This window comes from Triticum dicoccoides, chromosome 3A (assembly GCF_002162155.2).
Source record: "Triticum dicoccoides isolate Atlit2015 ecotype Zavitan chromosome 3A, WEW_v2.0, whole genome shotgun sequence".
Taxonomy (NCBI): domain Eukaryota; kingdom Viridiplantae; phylum Streptophyta; class Magnoliopsida; order Poales; family Poaceae; genus Triticum; species Triticum dicoccoides.
In genome coordinates this window covers 50,130,294-50,139,589 of record NC_041384.1, presented here as the reverse complement: position 1 = coordinate 50,139,589, position 9,296 = coordinate 50,130,294, and the positions used below count along the sequence as shown (strand labels likewise).

The 9,296-nt window shown below is 47.7% G+C and overlaps 1 pseudogene; it reads right to left on the bottom strand.

The window, feature by feature from the left end:
• Positions 1-6,582: 6,582 nt before the first annotated feature.
• LOC119271892 lies at positions 6,583-7,588 on the bottom strand (annotated as a pseudogene).
• Between the last annotated feature and the right edge of the window lie 1,708 nt (positions 7,589-9,296).

Sequence of the window (9,296 nt, the reverse complement as noted above, 5' to 3'; positions counted from 1 at the left end):
ATTTTGAATATGGTAATTATATCTCTACTCCTAATGAACAAATTGGTTGAATAGTCCCCCCCACTTTCAACCGGTTTATTTTCAACCGGTTTATTTTCAACCGTTTTTTCTTCCTCCCACCTCCCACCAGCCCCTCCCACCGATTTTTCTCTTTTCTCGTCTGACGGGCAATACCCAACGTATTTATGGTAATCAATCATAATTAATCCACGTATAGTAATAAATCAATCCAGGTATGGTAAGGTCATAACTCAGGAAATTTTGAATATGGTAATTATATGGTAATAAATTTAAATTACCCCAAAGGCTATCAATCCAGGTATGGTAAGGCCATAACTCGGGAAATATCAAATATGGTAATAAATTTAAATTACCACCAGGTATGGTAAGGCTATCCACGTATAGTAATAAATCATAATTAATCCACGTATAGTAATAAATCAATCCAGGTATGGTAAGGTCATAACTCAGGAAATTTTGAATATGGTAATTATATGGTAATAAATTTAAATTACCCCAAAGGCTATCAATCCAGGTATGGTAAGGCCATAACTCGGGAAATATCGAATATGGTAATAAATTTAAATTACCACCAGGTATGGTAAGGCTATCCACGTATAGTAATAAATCATATAGTAATAAATCATAATTAATCCACGTATAGTAATAAATCAATCCAGGTATGGTAAGGTCATAACTCAGGATATTTTGAATATGGTAATTATATGGTAATAAATTTAAATTACCCCAAAGGCTATCAATACAAGTATGGTAAGGCCATAACTCGGGAAATATCGAATATGGTAATAAATTTAAATTACCACCAGGTATGGTAAGGCTATCGATCCAGGTATGGCACGCCCTCACCTGATCACCTATGACAATCTCCAGCCCCACGCACGCACCAAAGAACCCACCCGGCACCAAACGCAGCTCCTCTCGATCCCCTCGAGTAAACGTCGCCGCCGTCGTGCGATCTTCCTAACACAGACGCCGTCGCCGCCTCCTTCCCACCTACGGCGTCCCACATCCATGGTGACGGCGCTCGCGTCCTACACTGACCCTCCGCCTCATATAGGTTGGTCGTTGATGGAGTGGGATGTGCCGCTGCGGTTTGGGGAGGCGAATCACGATCTGGTTGGGATCTCAGTGTGGACTCGTTCTCTGCGATGAAGGATGGCGCTGCCTCTCTGGCAAATGGGATCGGAGGAAGGGGCTCTACGTCGTGAATGTCGGCGAGGCAGCGGCCGAAGGCGAGCCCGACGGTGAGCACGGGTGTTCGTCCCATGAAATAGGCGGCCACGAAGGGCGGATCTGAGGCCACCCCAATCGTCGGTGGCCCTTCCTCCCATCGCTCATCGCCTCCATTCTCTCTCTTCTCTAAATCTTTGTCGCCCCTGCCTGATTCTGGCCGACGCCATCCGGCTCTCGCATCGACCACCACCAGCACGGCTGCGGACAAGGCGCAACCGCAGACGCCGCCGCCGCCATCCTCATCCACCTCCTCCACCATCCTTCCCAGCCGTCGTCGGGGGCACCCGCCATCTGCGCTCTAGCCCACCCGCTCCCTCCTATCCCCTCCCCCTGCCTGCCAGCCCCGTGATCCATCGCACAGATGGCAGGTACTACAGCGACCTCCTCCCCAGCGGATCCGGCCTCCTCCGATGGAGATCCATCCTGGGCACCACCTTATTCTCATGCGTGCACGTCTATATCAACGTCTCATTCCACCTCACCTGAGCCTTTACCTTCCCACCTCTGCTTCAGATCCACATCACTTTGCAAGGTATGTGCTTGATTGTTCTGAACTAGATCGATGGATTGTGCAAGGTACTTTGGGTGTTATCATTGACGGCAATTGTCACGCCATGCTACCATCGGAGGGGTCCCTCATCGATGATTAGGGTCTTCCGAACTGCACGAGCTCCATTGAGAAGGATGTTTTTAATTCTGGTTTTGCCTACATGCTTTCTTTGCCTGTATCTACTTAGCTAATGTCTTCTTATAGATAGTAGCTACTGAAGTGGTGATCAAAGTTGTTCACTATAAGGAAACAACCATGATAACAAAAGTGTATATTCCCTGACCTTTGACCTGAAGTACTTTTTCATTAGAAACTTGCAACAGCCAGGCATTGAAATTAGCAACAGCTTCGTACGTACTGAACTAATTTGCAGCAACACGTACTGAACTAAGTTAGGTTATGCTCATCGTTCCAACATGCTTAGTGATAACCACCTAGCAAGCTAATCAAACATGAAAAAATTGAAGTGCTACTGCTAATCGTACTATTCTGAATGTGAAAATCTATTTAATTGGCTCTTCTCTAATTGTACACTTGCATAAATCTCAGATCTTGCAAATTACAGTATAACCATAAAAGTCATGCTTTGACTCCTATAGAGCCTTTTGCACTTTAATATGACTAATAATTTGCCTTAATATCACAGATTGGATTACTACCTTTCTAAGTGAATGACATTCAAGAAGGTCATTAAATAAAACCAAGAAATCCTTCTGGTATTGGAGTGTAGGAAAGTTGAGACTATAAAACCAAAAGGTTATATTTACGTTTATTAGAGAAGGTTCTTTACTTTTTATAGGAAAATACAAAATGTTGCGATGTACAGTCTAGGTGGTGGGCCTCCTTGATCCACTTGGTGGATGAGGGCGACTCCGGTCCTGGCACCCATAGTGCCAGTGATCCAAAAATTATAGGGCCTGGATATAGCTCTAGCAGACATATGCGGCTTACGCATCGAGCTTGGTCGTCTCGAGCATGGAGATAGGCGAGTTGTAGACCAAGAGCTGATACAGAGATAGGCGAGTTGTAGACAAGAGCTGGTGGGCAGCAAGAAACGCATGCACACCAAAGAACAAATCTGAGTCACATGCCTACTTCTATTGGTTTCTACGAAGAGCGGCTAGCTTAGATCTTAGACCAGTCGGTCACTGTCGAGGTCGCCAAGGTGATCTTACAGCACCGCCGTGGGGATTTCTCATGATTTTATGTAGGCAAGCCGCAAGCGGTGGTGGTGATTGGCTGGGTGGTGTCGCTGCCTTGGGAAGAGACGAAGTGATGGTAAAAGTAAGCAGGATCCGATGATTCTTCCGTGGGGATAGCCAAAGTCAAGATGTCGACTACAGACTCGTCGCAGACTTGCAGTGAACCTGGATGCGGCGAGCCTAATTTGTGGATCGATAGCGGGTCTTGACTTTGTTAGGCTGGGATTGGATGGTTGCGGAGGGTGGTGTGCTTGGTTGGGTTCCCATGGAAGAATGTGGCCTCCTCGTGGATCTGGTCATGCCCATCCTAGAGAACATTGTGTCCCTAGCTCCCTCGAGGAGCAAGGACAGTGCAAGCGGCAGCAGGGGGTAGGGGTAGATGTGGGGAGGGATGTCGGCGGCTGCTCGAGGTCATCATGATGAAACCCTTGACGTCCCATCTTTATCAATGGAAGTGGAAGAGCACGAAGTCGAGATTGGATAGGAGTTTGAGTTCTTTTTGGCACCAATCGGTTCCCCACTTTAGAGATGTATTTTTTTTGCGTGCGAGCAAACAGTGGGTTGATTCTAAAAGGGATAGGCACTTTTCAACAGAAGTGCATGACGGACCAAAAATATGACCTCATTTTATTCGTTTGATAGATATCGTATTATTCGTTGTTGTTCGTTCGGTGAAACTTCCTAATATTTGATTGTTGTGTTTCTAACTAGAGCACCCCATAATCACCCAATATGAGGGGATGATAAATGAAAGATACTGATTATAAATTTTGAAGAGCCCGTGGCAACGCACGGGCGTTATACTAGTGATATTAGTATATGATACTACATTCATAGTGCATAGTATCATATGTTAGCATCATAGATAACTCCATTTATTACCATGCATGACACATAGTAACACAACATTTAATATGATATGGTATGATGATATGATACTCTTTGTTCATTTAATTCTATGTCACCTCAACAAATTCGCTTAGTTGGCATGCATGATACTACCTATGATACTCCCATTACGACCAGCTGCTGGTATCATGCACTCAGGACTAGTAAACATGCTGATGTGACATACAACTAAAGAAAAGAGAGATGGCTAGACCTCTTCCAATGCATGTGTGCTTAGATAAGGTACTAAATGCATTAAGGGGCTTAGCAACTAAACTCCCCAATTAATGCACAGGTGCTTAGCTTTTGGTTGCTAAAATTCTTTCATTTAATTAGGTATAGACTTAGATTTATGTTTCCCACCTAGGTACACATGCTTAGCATTGTTTCTTCCTGACATCACCATATTACTTTTTTTTATTAACATGCCACATCATATTTTATGCTTAGTTGACAATCTTAGCACATGTACAAGGTGGAGCATTGGGAGAGGTAGAGTAACATAGGTAGATATCATATCATAATAAATGCTATGATACTATATGTCATGGATGACAATAAATAAGATCATGTATGATATTTATTTATGATACTATGCACTATGAAGGTAGTATTATACACTAGTATCATATGCATGATACTAGTGTATGATACTCCCCGCTATGAGTAGCCCAACATATTATGTTACTCCAATCCTCTCTCTTTGATAATTACTTGACATATCAGTTTTTCTTTCTCTACAAGGCATCTATGTTACTACCAGCTAAGTTACTCTCGCTATGACAAATCTAACACGATTCAATAAGAAAACAACACTTCTCTTCCGGGTGCTGATGACTCTGTGCCTGCCTAAAATAGACTATCTGGACGGATGTCATCATTCAAGTGAGACCAACTCTTTTTTCTGCTTATGCAGAGGCAGGGATTCAAGCTTCCTTTCTGAAAAAAGAAAACTATTCTTTCTTCTTGGACATACGAGAGTCTGGTAATGGGTTTACGTTTCTAGAATTCCGTCCTGGCCGTGATAGCATTGTTTATCTTATTTCTAGGCGCTCACCTCTTCGCGCTCTATTGTTCAGACGAGCAGGATGACAATTGCATTCTTACCTGTAGCCTGTAGGCATACACCAACTAATTATTCCAGCCATACAAGTAGCTGTTATTTGGAAGGACAATATTCTGGCCCAGCTCATGAAAGCTATGCCATGAGGGACATGCGACTGAAAAAGAAGAAATCACATCCAGAAGGAATTTAGAATGTTGTCGTAAGATCATATTAAAAGAAACTGTACTTTATATCCTTATAAACTTCGTCCAAACTGTAGCTTTCGTCACTGCTTCATCAGCAACACCCACACGTTCTCCACCCTTTTCTTCGATGCGTTTAATATTGTATTGTGCACCGGTCTTGCCCTTGCAGCATGCCATGTGGCTCGTCGCCGGCGTCTAAAAAGATCACCTAGGCCGATCCCACATAATTAAAGTGAGCCCATGGCTGGTTTCGCCCTGTCGTGTACTTCACTTGCGTGCGTTGAAGGACTTCCGACGGGCGGAACATTTTCCGTATGTCTGAGGTTCCTTCTGGATGCATGCATCCACACAATTGCTTTAAGATTGGTAAATTTATTTGCTCCTAAACCCCTTGGTTACTGTGTGTGGAGGACGTATCTGCTGCAACCGATGTTCTTGTGCTACGGGTGCATCAATGTCAAAAACTCATGCGAAAACTTTTCAAAAATTCTATAAGCAAATGAGTACATGGACACAATATATGTCTGTCATGTCATAGAATTTTAAATTCTACTCACACCTTGATAAGCAAAAAAGACAAATCGTGACATAATGTTGTTAATTTAAACTGGGCCAATCATTGGGGCCGCTTGCACTACCAGAGCTGAATTTGTTGTTTTTGTTTCTCTTGTTGTGAGTTGAATTTAGCAACCAAATTTTGCAACATGTTAGATGTATGATCTCTTTACACTCGATTACTTTTTAGATTTCTTAGAACTAATAGTACATGCTTCTGATGTTCAGTGCACCAGTAGCACAAAAACTCCGGGTGCATAGGATACACTCTGTGTGTGGGTGGGGGGCGGGGGAGGGCGGTAGTAGTACCTCCCCGTGTGAGGTCTGAGATTAGCTCCGTTATTCTCCTCATCACTGCGCCTTCCAGAGTGAAACAAGAGGGTTTTCGATAAGGTGGCTCATGTCGATGATCGTTGTTGATAACATTTGTGCCGGGTTCGCTTTGTGGAAGCTAGCTAGCTAGGGCTAGACTAGGTGGGGTGGAGGAGGATAGTTTCTTCGGGGTTTTTTGGTGGTCCGTTTGAAGATGATCGGAGAGGGGGAGGATTCAAATTTAGTAGGGGTAATAAGGTCATTGCCCTGATTTTCGCCTGGTCGGGACGATTTGTTCAACGACCTATATTTTGGTACGAGGGAGTATATAACAAGTCTGGATCCCAAGTTTGTGCTTGAAAACATATGTAATCCTGCCTCGAGCCGCAGAAGCTGACCCCGTATTCATTGAGGTTTTCCAGATTAAAACTAGATAATTTTGGCAATTCCTGGCATACCATGTGATTTCACGCATTCACCTTTCTTTCATTCTGGACCTTCTGGTGCATGGACATGCCGTGCAAAGTGTATAGAAGATTTGATACTGCAGTCTGCAGGAGCAACAAGGCTTCAAAATATATTCAAGACCACTGCAATGATAATAGCAAATATTGTTGCAGCAAATGTTATCGCTACAGTCCAATCTAGCACGGTGGTGGCTGCAGCAAGGCCGACACTGGTCAAGTTCGGCTTGATGGGGACCACCATGAGAGCAAACCCGGACATAAAGGCTGAGGTGATTAATATGATTTGGGAGATTCAGTCTTCCCATGAAGGAACCCTCCAAAGATGGCGATGATCGCCATAAAAGACCATATTGTGATTTTGACACCCCCCCCCCTCTCCGCCTTCCACTTGAGGTGCGCCTCTTGGTACTCACTGGTGTTATTGTCCTGGGATGCTGCACGGCCAACACAGTGCTCCATGAAAATGTGGACAGCGGCTGCAAAAACCCAAGGGGCGAATGCTGCTAAGATGGCGAACTCAACTATAGCAAAAACCTCTGCAAGAACTGCACAGGCTAGCAGCAAATGCATGAAGATAATCGCCAGCCACATGCATTTGATGATACATCCTCTGAGCCTTGGACTGTTGATCTCTAGTACCTTAGCACGGATCTCCATGGGGAGCAGACTCTAGATTGAAGTAGTGAACACCAAGAAGATGGCTACAAGAATAGCGCTTCCGGTCTTCCCTGAACCACCAGTTACATTGTAATTGACCACCAAGGCAACCACACCTCCAATAGCAGAGCTGCTGATGGCCGACACCAACTTAAAGGTAGCCTCCAACTGCTATTCTGTCTGAATCTTCCAAAAGCAACAGTGTTGGGGACCGACAGCAATGAGGTTGGTCAAAAATTGAATCGCCATCTAGAGGCTCTTCTGTTTTGCTGCAAGGCGAGAGTTGTTGGCTGCACACAGTCGCTTCAGTGAAAGCATAGGACATGGACGAGGGAAGCAGTTCCAAACTGAACGTCCACGATCCGCATCTCTCGTGCGAGTAAGCGCGGTTTGCAGACGCACCTGACGAGCAGCCTGGTCGTCTTGGCAAGTGGCCGCTGCATGCGGCACATCTCCGCCGATGGTGCCGCCCTCAGCAACAAGGCATGGCGATGCATGACCTCAAGACTGGCTGGCAGGCGTCCAGCTCGGGGCAGCGCGGTATATCGGATCGGTCGTCGGCGACCAGATTCTCTGTGTTCGACCATCCCCGTCTTGGATGTCGATCTCGTCTTCCCGCGAGCCTTCCCCAGTTACCCACTGTTGAGATGTAGATAACATATGTGTATTTCTTGTACAACAAGCCCTCCTCCTTCCATGTATAGTCGAGGACGTGGCTACCCTTTGTACTTATATATACGTGCATATTGCACCCGATCAATACATCGTGAGTTGCATAATTCTCTACATGGTATCAGCCTTAGTCCGATCCACCCTCCCTTAGCGCGTCGCGTCGCCTCCCAGCCGCCACCGCTTCCCTACGCCCGCGTCGCCGAACCCTCGCCGCCGCCGTAGCTCTCCCTCCCGCGTCGATGGCTCCCTGCCGCCGCTCCTCTCGCAAACCCTCCCACGCTGCCGCTCGCGATCCCTTCTTCTCGTCGCTAGCCGCACTCAACCCAAACCCTAACACCCTCGCTACCCGCTGCCATCTACCCAAACCCGCCCCGGCCGCCGCCTAACCCTAGCCGCACCTAAACCCTAGCCATGTCGGGTTCCAACCTTCTTTCCGACCGGTCCGCCGCCTCCACCCCTCCCGTGGTGAAGCCGCCGAACCCCTTCGACTCTTCCTCCGGCTCCTCCACCGCCACCCTTCCCGATCCCGCCTACATCCGTGATGTTCCCATCGAACGTCGCGTCCCGGTGATCCTCTCCCACAAAGAGGCGAACTTCTATGCTTGGAAGACATACTTCAAGCTCCTCTTTCGTGAGTATAATCTGCAGGATCACATCGACGGCACCGCCAACCTCTTCGTCCTCAACCGCGACGCCGACTGGCTGGCGATCGACGCCACCATCATCCGGTGGCTCTTTCTCACCGTGTCCAAAGACATCTTCCATACTGTCGTTCGCGACAAGGACGATGCATGCACGGTGTGGAACAAGATCGTCGGTCTCTTCACCGACAACAAGCTCCAACGGATCGTCTTCCTGCAGCAGGAGTTCTTCGGGTGTCATCAAAACGACTCCTCCATTGACGACTACTGCATGCGTCTCAAGACCCTCTCCGACGAGCTCAATGACATCGGCTTCAAGGTGGGCGATGAGTTGCTCCTCTCCACCCTCACCGCCGGCCTCAATGAGGATCTCGGCAACGCTGCCACCAACCTCACACTCATGGCGAACCCTACCTACGAGCGGGCGGTGGCTTATCTTCGTCTCGAGGAACGCCGGTTGAAGCATCTTCGCTCCTGTGCCGTTCACACCGCCTTCGCCGCCGGCTACTCACGCGGTGGCCCTCCGCCCTCGGGTGCTCCCCCCGGCTTCCCCGCGCCGTTCCAGGCGCCCCGGCCACCGACTGCTTCAGCGCCAAACGGCGCCTACGGCGTCCCGTACCAGCAGCGGCCACCGGTCCCTGGTGCCCCTGCGGCTCTTCCTCAACACTTGCCGCAGCAGCCGCAGCAACAGCAGCCGCGCCAGCGACGCCGTGGCCGCGGTAAAGGTCAACAGCTGCAGCAACAGCCGCGCGCCGGGCCCGTCCACCAGCAGCAGCAACCGACACCACCTTGGGGGGGTGGCCACAACCCCTGGACCGGGGTTGTGCACGCCTACACTATGCCCGTG